Here is a 12,714-nt window from a genome sequence, read left to right as displayed (position 1 = left end):
TTGTAGAAAGGATTAATGATATAGGACCTTTAAATACTTACAGACTTCAGTGTAATTAAGAAATGAAGATCTTAAAAATAACAATTTATGAATGAAGATAGGGATTTAGAAAGATTAAAAACTTTATGATATATTTTAAATTTTCAAAATTATTGTAAAATAATAATTTTCTTACATTTAAGAAGGAGAAATAAAAGATAATAGGAAAGTACGTAGGTTTGTATTAGGGATCCCACCTCCTAGCTATCCTGGTTGTGAGGGCTCGGCATATCATCGAGACTGTCATATTAGATGAAGCGTACAAAATATATCTTTAATATTCATTTGATAACTGTATGTGTACGGCGTGTATATTACATTTGGTAGAAGTCATACGTGCGTTAAACAGGGCATAATCGGTACATTATTTGTGCATCTTTGACCTCCTTATTTCGATGTGTTGTGTTTGTGTTGTCTGTAAGGTAAGGCCTCATCTATACTTAATAAACGATTGCATCATTTTCATCGCAGGTATTACTTTCCTCATGCTTAAAAAACAATTGTATCATTTAAATTACGCAAGGCGTTTCTACATGTATCAAAATATTTTATGGCAGTTGATCAACTTCTGTGTTATTTAACTTAGCCTTATCTTACATAGAGATCTGTATATTACTCTCGCTATTTGTATCTGTTTCAGCATCTCAATGTTTCTTTGTTTGTGTCTGCGTTTGTATCATTCCAAGTCTCCAGTTCCCATGTTTGTGTGTTTGATCATCGGTTATATCAGTAGGAATGCACCAATCGTCTTGCTGTCGTAGAATTTGTCCTATGCTGTCTTACTCAGTTTGGTGTCGTACTTGTGTTAGGAATCACATGTTCAGGAGTTCCTAAACCTCCGCAAGTGTATATGGGTGTTCGGCTGAGACCAAACCGCTGGAGGTTTTCTCGATATGGAGCGAGGCCCGTGAGGAATTGGGCAGTGTCAGGTGCGAAATCTACATGCTGTACACTTAGTCGTTCTTTGATGTTTGGAAAAAAAGTGTAGACGTGACGGCTTTGTTCTTTCGAATCCCATTCTCAAGCCAGGTATCGTTTCGCCAGCGGTTTGGGTGGTGCCTTGCTGTGATGTCCTCTCCTATAATTTCAAACACCTTTTCGCATCTCCCTTTCTTCAGCCAGCATACTGTTGCTCTTTGGCGGATGGTGATGTCAATTGGGCGTACTCCGATCATCACGCATTGTGCCTTCGTCGATGTTGTGCCGAAGACACCCGACATCCTGAGCAGGACACTTCTTTGCCCACCTTTCTCAACGATTTTATGTGTTGCAAGACTTATTCGATGTGGCCAGGTGTTGGCTGCAAAGCACGATGTTGATTCGAATAGTGCGATATGATATATATGTACCGTCGTTATTTAATTTGCAACTGTGCCAATTCGTAATTTAATATCGATATTGAATATGTCGGAGATTTTGGGTCGATAATTATCAACCATCGATGATGAAATCAATATAGGAATCTGTGATCTGCCAAAATCGCGCATCCACTCCACCCAGCAGGTCAAGCCAGAGCAGCATCAACAAGAACGTCCGAGCTTCAGCAACAGATTTCCAGGGAACGTCACGGGGCGCAGAGTTTCATGCTGTTGTGAAAAATTGTACCTCGGTGCGAATCAAGATATTTGCTTGAGGTACTGCCATTTGATTAAGTCATTCATGAATGTCAGGGCTCTATTGCTGCAGGTTTTTTCCCCATGAAGACCATAGCAGGAAAGCGAAAGAGGAATAACCGGAGGAGGAGCGGCCGTCTGAGCGTGGTTCCTGCTCCATACATCAGCGCCGTTTTTTGGCACAGCCGAGCAGCAGGACGGATGCCGTTACTCCTTTAATCCGCGGATTTGTGGCGGTCCGGGAATGCGAACGCTCACCGCGAGCACCTGCACCTGCCACGTGCCCACTGATTGAGCGGGCGCCAATTAAAAATGGCAAACGCGCCCGCACCTCAGCGAGCAGTCCCCGGAGCAACTTTTTTTATTAACACTCACTGTTAACCTCCTACACTACTGGCCATTAAAATTGCTACACCACGAAGATGACGTGCTACATACGCGAAATTTAACCGACAGGAAGAAGATGCTGTAATATGCAAATGATTAGCTTTTCAGAGCATTCACACAGGGTTGGCGCCGGTGGCGACGCCTACAACGTGCTGACACGACGAAAGTTTCCAACCGATTTCTCATACACAAGTAGCAGTTGACTGGCGTTGCCTGGTGAAACGTTGTTGTGATGCCTCGTGTAAGGAGGAGAAATGCGTACCATCACGTTTCAGACTTTGATAAAGGTCGGATTGTAGCCTATCGCGATTGCCGTTTATCGTAGCGCCACATTGCTGCTGGCGTTGGTTGAGATCCAATGACTGTTAGCAGGATATGGAATCGGTGGGTTCAGGAGGGTAAGACGGAACGCCGTGCTGGATCCCAACGGCCTCGTATGACTAGCAGTCGAGATGACAGGCATCTTATCCGCATGGCTGTAACGGATCGTGCAGCCACGTCTCGAATCCTGAGTCCACAGATAGGGAAGTTTGCAATACAACAAACCATCTGCACGAACAGTACGACGACGTTTGCAGCACCATGGACTACAGGTCGGAGGCCATGGCTATGGTTACCCTTGACGCTGCATCACAGACAGGAGCGTATGTGATGGTGTACCCAACGACGAATCTGGGTGCACGAATGGCAAAACGTCATTTTTTCGGATGACCCCAGGTTCTGTTTACAGCATCATGATGTTCGCAACCGTGTTTGGCGACATCGCGGTGAACGCACATTGGAAGCGTGTATTCGTCATCGACATACTGGCGTATCACCCGGCGTGATGGTATGGGGTGCCATCGGTTACACGTCTCGGTCACCTCTTGTTCGCATTGACGGCGCTTTGAACAGTGGACGTTACATTTCAGATGTGTTAAGACCCGTGGCTCTACCCTTCATTCGATCCCTGCGAAACTCTGCATTTCAGCAGGAGAATGCACGAGCGCATGTTGCAGGTCCTATACGGGCCTTCATGGATACAGAAAATGTTGGACTGCTGCCCTGGCCAGCACATTCTCCAGATCTCTCAGCAACTGAAAACGTCTGGTCAATGGTGGCTGAGCAACTGGCTCGTCACAATACGCCAGTCACTACTCTTGATGAACTGTGTTACCGTGTTGAAGCTGCATGGGCAGCTGTACCTGTACACGCCATCCAAGCTCTGTTTGACTCATTGCCCAGGCGTATCAAGGCCGTTATTACGGCCAGAGGTGGTTGTTCTGGGTACCGATTTCTCAGGATCTATGCACCAAAAATGCGTGAAAATGTAATCACATGTCATTTCTAGTATAATATATTTGTCCAATGAATACCCGTTTATCATCTGCACTTCTTCTTGATGTAGCAATTTTAATGGCCAGTAGTGCATTTGAGGAAATGATGAAGTGAACTGACGGGAAAAATATCGCAATACCAAAAAATAATTAATATAGAGTAATGAAGTTTCGGGAGTACGTATGTCTACGTAACATACTGAGTAAAATTGTAACAACACCGCCTAATATAAAGCCGATATAAGACATTGCAAATGTGCAATGCTGGTACATTAATAACTGCTGTAACACCCAAAATATTGAATTCAAGCATGCAAACGTGTATTTATTGTGTTGTACAGAAGCCGGTTGTCAGTTGTGGGATACGATTCCATACCTGTTGCAATAGGTCGGTCAATACAGGGACGGTTAATGCTGTTTGTGGATGACAGTGGAGTGGTCGTCCGACGATGTCCTACATTGGAGACAGATCTGGTGATCGAGCAGGCCAAGCCAACATGCCCACACTCTGTAGAGCATGTTGAATTACAACAGCGGTATGTGGGCGAACGTTACCTGTTGGAAAACACTCCCTGGAATGCTGTTCACGAGTGGCAGGACTACAGGTCGAAACATCAGACTGACGTACAAATTTGCAGTCAGGGTGTGTGGAATAACCACGACAGGCCTCCTGCTGTAATACGAAATCGCACCCCAGACCGTAACTCCAGGTGTAGGACCAGTGGGTCACGCACACAGACAGACTGGTTGTAGGCTCTTAACTGGCCGCTTCCAACCAGCACACGGCCGTCACTGGCACCGACGCAGAATCAGTTTTCATCAGGCTCTCCCTTGAAACCGCTGAAGACGCAAACGGTGGTGGTTTGTGGTCAGTGGAATGAGTGCTACAAGGCGTCTGGCTCGGAGCTGTCCTTGAAGTAACCGATTTGTAACAGTTCGTTGTGTTGCTGTGGTGCCAACTGCTGCTAAAATTGTTGTAGATGCAGTACGATGCACCAGAGACATGATCTTCCCTCTTGTTAGTGGCACATGGTCGTCCGGTCTTCTAGCAACCGTTTGTTCTTGGTAGCACCGCTGTTACCAGTGATGTACTGTGGCTACATTTCTGCCAAGTCTTTCTGCAACATCGCAGAGGGAACATGAAGCTTCTCGTAGCCACGGAACACGATCACGTTCATACCCAGTGGGGGACTGATAATGGTGTGTTTATCTCGCCAAAGGTGTTCTTGACTGACAACAAATCACCACATCCAGTCTCAAGGGTAACTAACGCTCAGGATCGTTACACCACGTATTTCAAGCGTACGCATGGTGGTGCTGCTAGCACCATTCTTAAGCGATTGACTTAAAATATGAATAGACAGCGTCTTTCAGATGCAGAAACACGGCTACCAACTTCAATTTTTATCGCAAAACTCATTGGTCTCGCCATTTTTTATTGAGTCAGCATAACTGGACATTGTACATTTTAAACTGTTCTGAAGCGAGAAACTTCATTTGTACTCCAGACACGAGGAAATTCCCTAGTAGTTGGAGTACGAATTGCGCTGCGACCGTGGAAGCTCTGGCAAAAACCCGTGGGGCCGGCTCACAAGAACAGGATCCGCAGCCGTCAGTTGCGGATCGGCGGCTGGCAGACCTCCACCGCCGCCACCACCGCCGCCGGCGATTACACTTATTCACGCTTCCCTAAGTGCCGCTCCCTGTGGCCTTCTTGACCAGCAAATTGCACGCTTAATTCAGCCAAGTACTTCATACCAGCGGCGTAATTGCAGTGGAACTTGCGCAGTGCCGCAAGAAACTCCTGCGATGTCCGCTACTTGTCACACTATTTTAAAGAAACCGCTGCAGCGTTATTACGGATTCGGTATCAGCCGAACAGGCTCCGCTGAAACACAAATTGGTTACCAGATAATAGTGTGTAAAACCGATGCGATTCTTCCTCACTGCCAATTTCAAATACGTCGTTTACTCTCAGCCTACTCGTTGCTGAGAGGTAATTGAAAGCGCAAATGTGTAAATGGACCTCTTCTAAGTACAACCTCGTTTACTTCAGCTATCTATTCGTAGGTACCTGCTGATCATCAACGCTAAGAGACTGAAAACGATATAGATTTTCATTTCGATGCGCAGTTGCTCTGCAGTCGCAATTGCTCGGTGGCGAAAGGATAAGACATTTATAGTTGTAAATCTAATTGCTAAGCTGTAGTTTCAGGTACTACTCATAACGAGATGCCACTCTAAATTCATAATTTCTGGTTATTTGGCGTCCTTTAAATGTAAGTATAAATTGATTATTAAAAAAAAAATAAAATAAAATAAACAGTGAACACAAAGTGAAAAAAAAGAACCCGAATATGTCTCACATTTCAGGCAACAGCAACGTAAGTATTGATGTAATATCCAATCATATCAGTTACGTACTGAGCAGAGGTCTACAGAGTAAACAGGCAGAGATCTAACAGTTATAAAGCCTACGTCGCGCGGCCGGCCGATGTGGCCGAGCGGTTCTAGGCGCTGCAGTCTGGAACCGCGCCACCACTACGGTCGCAGGTTCGAATCCTGCCTCGCGCAGGACATCACACACATCCATGCCAGAGGCAGGATTCGAACCTGCGACCGTAGCGGTCGCGCGGTTCCAGACTGTAGCGCGTAGAACCGCTCGGCCACCCCGGCCGGCACCATGCTAGAAGTTAAAAACAGTTTGAAAATAAGTGACAATGAGGAATTAATGTTGTAACATCAGGAAAACGTCCGAAAACGCAACCTACATGGCTTACATGGCGAAAATAACCTACACTGAGTCACACATATTTAAAATGTTGTCTACTGGTCGTCGTGGAAACATCAGCCGATATTCACGTAAGCAATAAATCTTGCTTCACTGGTTCCGGTGAGGACTGATGCCGTGGTTTTCGCTTAACCTCGATAAACACGCTGCTGCTGCTTCAGACGTAAGACATACTCCTGTTCTTTGTTCTTTTTTTTACAATATCTAGTATATTATTCGTTATTAATGCTGTTATTTTACGGATAAATCATGATTTCCTCTGACTCTTTAACAGTTATCTGGCAATGATCTGCTGACTGGATGCGTTCACAATTGTTAATAGATACCAATATCACAGTTCCACAGACATTATGTCTGCAACATTAGAAATGCACTTGGTATATGAAATTTTTGACAGGGACGTCTCATGGTCGTTGCCATTATCATCTTTATACGAGGGCTATTCGGAAAGTCAGGTCCGTTCGGTCGCGAAATGGAAACTAATGTGAAAATCAGAAATGTTTTATTTGTAGCAGTTAGCTATCTCTTCCAGCTATTTATCTACATATTCGCCCGTCCGACTTAGACATTTGTCGTAGCTTTGTACCAACTTTCCAATACCCTCGACGTAGAATGTAGTCTCCTGTGTTTTCCACCAATTCTTTACGCTAGTCTACAGCCCGTTGTCTGTGCCTAAATGTCGTCAACAGTTCATGTCAGCAGAGATGAATCTCACGGACCCAATTACAGGCTTTATTTTGGGTGATCAATCACTTCCCATTAAAAACGCTGCAGGAGCATCTCCATTGTCCTTTCCGAGTGCGGCAGAGAATTGTCAGGAGAACGAAACGCATGACAGTTACGTTATGTGCGCTGCACTACATCAGGCGAAAATTCGCATCAGGCCCTCTTACTTGCGGAAGACACTATTGTTATGGGCATTTTTAAGTGCTCACTGTGGTCTCGGAACTGAAAATATCGACATGACGAGGTCGACGGGCATATCAGGCACACTGCCCAACACATCTGTACTAAGCTTCATCAGGTTTTCCCTGTGGTTTACATTTCGCGCCCGGGTGGACCTTACTTTCCGAACAGCCCGCGTAGTCAACGGCTAGTTTGAATCCACTGCAGGGTAAGGGCTACCGCTAGAATTTGCCACGTATTCCATTCAGCTGTACTCATCCACAACTAGCCTTATCTGTTTTTTGGTCATGTGCTCATCTTTCGTGAAAGGTAGGAAAGCAATATAATACATATTTATAAAAAAAGAAATATTTTAATAATTTTTTCCACAGATTAAATGATGAAATAGCTGTGGAATAAATGAAATAAGTCTGAAACACATTTTCGTTTAAGAGATATTAAGAAAATTTCTCACAAACATAAAAATGTAGGAGCGTAAGTCTTAGGCTACTCCAGACAAGCATCATCGTACAGATAGCTGTTCACGACACCTATATGCAGAAGTCGTATTTTGTGTAACACTTGTGTTAATACATATTATTAATAACATTGTAACATATATTGCCTCATAACGCTTGTGGCGCTGTCGGCAGTATATTTAGTCACAATGGTCTTGCTTGCTCTACATCGCTCCTCTCACATACATGCTAAGCGAGAAAAACAGCGTTTGCATGTACTTACCTTGATACTTGATGTGGACGTCAGCGCTGAAACTACGTAGTTGTCTGCTCTAGGTTATAAATTTCCTCCGCGTAATTTCTGTATTAAATGGAACTATCTTGTCATAAAAAAACCACTGGCCCTCTGACTCAGTTGAAGACTTGTTTATTCGCCCAGGAGATTCATTCACGTAACGCAGTAAAATGACAAAAATTGTACTTTACATGAAAGCACGTCTGTATTCTGTCAGTTTTAACCACTTATGCCCTTTAGCTTCTGATTATCAAACATGGCAGACTCAGTCAAAAACAAATAAAAGATTACATCTACATCTACATTTATACTCCGCAAGCCACCCAGCGGTGTGTGGCGGAGGGCACTTTACGTGCCACTGTCATTACCTCCCTTTTCTGTTCCAGTCGCGTATGGTTCGCGGGAACAACGACTGTCTGAAAGCCTCCGTGCGCGCCCGAATCTCTCTAATTTTAGATTCGTGATCTCCTCGGGAGGTATAAGTAGGGGGAAGCAAAATATTCGATACCTCATCCAGAAACGCACCCTCTCGAAACCTGGTGAGCAAGCTACACAGCGATGCAGAGCGCCTCTCTTGCAGAGTCTGCCACTTAAGTTTGCTAAACATCTCCGTAACGCTATCACGGTTACCAAATAACCCTGTGACGAAACGCGCCACTCTTCTTTGGATCTTCTCTATCTCCTCCGTCAACCCGATCTGGTACGGATGCCACACTGATAAGAAATACACTACATTTTCTAAGGACTCTCCCAATGAATCTCAACCTGGTACCCGCCTTACCAACAATTAATTTTATATGATCATTCCACTTCAAATCGTTCCGCACGCATACTCTCAGATATTTTACAGAAGTAACTGCTGCCAGTGTTTGTTCCGCTATCATATAATCATACAATAAAGGATCCTTCTTTCTATGTATTCGCAATACATTACATTTGTCTATGTTAAGGGTCAGTTGCCACTCCCTGCACCAAGTGCCTATCCGCTGCAGATCTTCCTGCATTTCGCTACAATTTTCTAATGCTGAAACTTCTCTGTATACTACAGCATCATCCGCGAAAAGCCGCATGGAACTTCCGATACAATCTGCTAGGTCATTTATATATATTGTGAAAAGCAGTGGTCCCATAACATTCCCCTGTAGCACGCCAGAGGTTACTTTAACTTCTGTAGACGTCTCTCCATTGATAACAACATGCTGTGTTCTTTTTGCTAAAAACTCTTCAATCCAGCCACACAGCTGGTCTGATATTCCGTAGGCTCTTACTTTGTTTATCAAGCGACAGTGCGGAACTGTATCGAACGCCTTCCGGAAGTCAAGGAAAATAGCATCTACCTGGGAGCCTGTATCTAATATTTTCTGGGTCTTATGAACAAATAAAGCTAGTTGGGTCTCACACGATCGCTGTTTCCGAAATCCATGTTGATTCCTACAGAGTAGATTCTGGGTTTCCAAAAACGACATGATACGCGAGCAAAAAACATGTTCTAAAATTCTACAACAGATCGACGTCAGAGATATAGGTCTATAGTTTTGCGCATCTGCTCGACGACCCTTCTTGAAGACTGGGACTACCTGTGCTCTTTTCCAATCATTTGGAACCTTCCGCTCCTCTAGAGACTTGCGGTACACGGCTGTTAGAAGGGGGGCAAGGTCTTTCTCGTACTCTGTGTAGAATCGAATTGGTATCCCGTCAGGTCCAGTGGACTTTCCTCTGTTGAGTGATTCCAGTTGCTTTTCTATTCCTTGGACACTTATATCGATGTCAGCCATTTTTTCGTATGTGCTAGGATTTAGAGAAGGAACTGCAGTGCGGTCTTCCTCTGTGAAACAGCTTTGGAAAAAGGTGTTTAGTATTTCAGCTTTACGCGTGTCATCCTCTGTTTCAATGCCATCATCATCCCGGAGTGTCTGGATATGCTGTTTCGAGCCACTTACTGATTTAACGTAAGACCAGAACTTCCTAGGATTTTCTGTCAAGTCGGTACGTAGAATTTTACTTTCGAATTCACTGAACGCTTCACGCATAGCCCTCCTTACGCTAACTTTGACATCGTTTTGATTCTGTTTGTCTGAGAGGTTTTGGCTGCGTTTAAACTTGGAGTGAAGCTCTCTTTGCTTTCGCAGTAGTTTCCTAACTTTGTTGTTGAACCACGGTGGGTTTTTCCCGTCCCTCAGAGTTTTACACGGCACGTACCTGTCTAAAACGCATTTTACGATTGCCTTGAACTTTTTCCATAAACACTCAACATTGTCAGTGTCGGAACAGAAATTTTCGTTTTGATCTGTTAGGTAGTCTGAAATCTGCCTTCTAGTACTCTTGCTAAACAGATAAAACTTTCTCCCTTTTTTATATTCCTATTAACTTCCATATTCAGGGATGCTGCAACGGCCTTATGATCACTGATTCCCTGTTCTGCACTTACAGAGTCGAAAAGTTCGGGTCTGTTATCAGTAGGTCCAAGATGTTATCTCCACGAGTCGGTTCTCTGTTTAATTGCTCGAGGTAATTTTCGGATAGTGCACTCAGTATAATGTCACTCGATGCTCTGTCCCTACCACCCGTCCTAAACATCTGAGTGTCCCAGTCTATATCTGGTAAATTGAAATCTCCACCTAAGACTATAACTTTCTGAGAAAATTTATGTGAAATGTATTCCAAATTTTCTCTCAGTTGTTCTGCCACTATTGCTGCTGAGTCGGGAGGTCGGTAAGAGGAGCCAACCATTAACCCAGGTCAGTTGCTGAGTGCAACCTCCACCCATAATACTTCACAGGAACTATCCACTTCTACTTCACTACGGGATAAACTACTACTAACAGCGACAAACACGCCACCACCGGTTGCATCCAATCTATCCTTTCTAAACACCGTCTGTGCCTTTGTAAAAATTTCGGCAGAATTTATCTCTGGCTTCAGCCAGCTTTCTGTACCTATAACGATTTCAGCTTCGGTGCTTTCTATCAGCGCTTGAAGTTCCGGTACTTTACCGATGCAGCTTCGACAGTTTACAATTACAATACCGATTGCTGCTTGGCCCCCGCATGTCCTGACTTTGCCCCGCACCCTTTGAGGCTGCTGCCCTTTCTGTACTTGCCCGAGGCCATCTAACCTAAAAACCTCTTTACTCAGGTGATAAATACACGCCGGCCACTGTGACCGAGCGGTTCTAGGCGCTTCAGTCTGGAAGCGCGCGACCGCTACGGTCGTAGGTTCGAATCCTGTCTCAGGTACGGATGTGTGTGATGTCCTTAGGTTAGTTAGGTGTAAGTAGTTCTAAGTTCTAGGGGACTGATGACCTCAAATGTTAAATCCCACAGTGCTCAGAGCCATTTGAACCATTTGACAAATACACAGGCTACACATTAACGTGACCACATGTTAAAAACCTGAATAAACACCTTTTGCGGCGCGGGCCCTGCAATACGTTCAGGAAGATAGTCAATGAGATTCTGGAAGGAGCCATGCAGAATCTGGCGCCGTGGCCAGCTGCGCCAGGTTTCTCGGTTAAGTATCCATTGCGTGAAAATACTGATCGAGGTGGCCCCACAGATTCTCGGTTTGGTTTAAATCCGGGGAGTTTGGTGGCCAGGGGAACACGGAAAACTCATCTTGGCGCTCTTCGAACCACGCACGTACGCTACGGGCTGTGTGACACGTTGCATTGTCCTGCTGGTACATGCTATCGTGCCGAAAAAAGAAAACAGAATGTAGGGGTGGACATCGTTCACAAGAACAGATGCTTACTTGTCTGACCAATTGTCCCTTCCAGAATAACGATATTATTCAGGGAATTCACTCCAGCCTGGATAGCTCCGACGTTCGTTGCAGGGTGTTTGCTTTCAGACCCTTCACGGCGTACAGGGCATTGCCATGTGTCCGATGGGGGCATAAAACGTGATTCATCCGGAGAGGCCATATCGCCTCTCAGTGGACGTCCATTTGCGGTACTGGCGTGCATATTCCAACCTTCGCCGCTGATGAACAGCAGTCAGCACGGGTGCATGAACGGGGTGCCTGCTGCAGAAGCCCATATGCAGCAACGTTTGCTGAACTGTCGTCGAGAAAACACTATTGGTAGCCTCTTGGTTCATCTGGGCGGTCAGCTGCTCAACAGCTGCACGTCTGTTGGCCAGTACACATCTTTGCAGCCGTCGTTCAGCCCTGTATCTATGGCCCGCGCTGCACCACAGTAGCCGGGAGTTCAGGTTTTGGATAACGCCATGTTGCTATGCGCATATACACTATATGATCAAAACTATCCGTACACCCCCAAAAACATACATTTTTCATATGAGATGCATTCTGATGCCACGTACTGCCAGGTACTCCACATCAGTCATTAGGCATCGTGAGAGAGCAGAATGGGGCACTCCACGGAACTCACGGACTTCGAACGTGGTCAGGTGATTTGGTTCAAAATGGCTCTGAGCACTATGGGACTCAACTGCTGTGGTCATAAGTCCCCTAGAACTTAGAACTACTTAAACCTAACTAACCTAAGGACAGCACACAACACCCAGCCATCACGAGGCAGAGAAAATCCCTGACCCCGCCGGGAATCGAACCCGGGAACCCGGGCGTGGGAAGCGAGAACGCTACCGCACGACCACGAGATGCGGGCTGGTGATTTGGTGTCACTTGTATTTCCACACTTCTGAACATCCCTAGGTCCACTGTTTCCGATGTGATAGTGAAGCGGAAACGTGAAGGGACATGTACAGCACAAAAGCGTGCAGGCCGACCTCTCTTACAGAGACCGCCGACATTTGAAGAGGTAGGCACTGCATTTTTCCATACACAGGCGCACTCTCGGGGAAAATCGCCCGCATTCTGAAGAAACACCGGGTCGGGACTGTGTTTTGTCCTCCAAATAAAACTCGTGCACTGGTGGGGAGCGCCAAAGATGACCTCGGTTTGAGGAAGG

Source organism: Schistocerca nitens, chromosome 4 (assembly GCF_023898315.1).
Source record: "Schistocerca nitens isolate TAMUIC-IGC-003100 chromosome 4, iqSchNite1.1, whole genome shotgun sequence".
Classification (NCBI taxonomy): Eukaryota; Metazoa; Arthropoda; class Insecta; order Orthoptera; family Acrididae; genus Schistocerca; species Schistocerca nitens.
This window is presented reverse-complemented; position numbering follows the sequence as displayed.